Genomic DNA, 1,302 nt, shown 5'->3' with positions numbered 1-1,302 from the left:
TTCTATTCTTCATTATTTCCTTTTTTTACTTACTTGAGCTTTACTTTACTTTTTCTATTCTTTTAAGATGGAACATGAGATTATTGACTTTAAAACTGTGTCCTTTCCTAACATAACCATTTATATATAAATTTTTCTTGAGGTGCTGTTTTTGTTGCATCCCATAAATTTTGACTTGTGTATTTTTATAAATTTACTTCAAGATTTTTTATAACTTCTTTTGCAATTTTTTGTTAACTTATAGGTTTATTTTGATATTTTATTTTGGTTATTTACTTATTTTAGTTTTCAATACTAAACATTTTCCTAGATTGTGGTTGTAAAGCATATTTTGTATGATTTCAATTTGTTTAGAGCTATTTTGTGGCCCAGTATATAGAATGTAGTCTATCTTGGGAATAGTCCTTGTGAGTTTTAAATATGTATGTATGTTTATGTACATGTGTAGTAGTCTTGATATATAGTATTCTTAAATTTTAAATATGTTAAGGTAGTTGATATTATTATTCACATCTTTACTGTATTGTAGTCCATTTGTTCTACTGAAAGGAAATTGTTAAATATAACAAGTATGGAATTTTCTGTTTCTCCCATTAATTCTATTAATTTTTATTTCAGTAATTTGAAGTCTTGCTGCTATGTGCATATACATTTGTGAAAATTGACCCTTTTCTCAATATGAACTGTACCACTCTATCTCTGATGACCCACTTATGTCTTGAAATCTAGCTTATTTGATATTTTACATAGCCACTTCAACCTCCTAATGTTTATTTTTTAGATTGTGTATTTTCCCATCTGTTTACTTTCAATCTATCTCTGTGTTTATGTTTATAATACATTTGTTGTAAAAAACCTCTAGTTAGGGCTTCATTTTCTGTCCATTTTAATTAGATTGTTTAGTTTGTTATTTTTAATGAACAATTTAATTTTATTTTACCATTTGTTTTCATTGTTTCCTGTTTTTTAAAAAAGTTTTATTCTTTTTTTCCTCCTTTCCTGCTTTATTTTGGATTAATTGCATATTAAAAAAATTCCATTTTAATATCTGTATTGGATATATCCTTAGGTATACATCTTGGCACTAATTTTTAGTAAATTTTCTATGGATTACATGCTACATTTTTAAGATTTGATATTATGCCACATCATAGAAAATGTGGAATCCTTGCAATGACACAGCTTCATTTACCACCACTTTCTGTCCTTTATGCTATAGTTTTCATTTATATGCATTGTAAGTTCCAGAATACTGTATAAGAATATTTGTTTTAAACAGCCCTATGTATTTTAAAGAAATTC

The sequence above is a fragment of the Lipotes vexillifer genome, unplaced genomic scaffold, assembly GCF_000442215.2.
Source record: "Lipotes vexillifer unplaced genomic scaffold, Lipotes_vexillifer_v1.1 scaffold1213, whole genome shotgun sequence".
In the NCBI taxonomy this organism is placed as follows: domain Eukaryota; kingdom Metazoa; phylum Chordata; class Mammalia; order Artiodactyla; family Lipotidae; genus Lipotes; species Lipotes vexillifer.
This window is presented reverse-complemented; position numbering follows the sequence as displayed.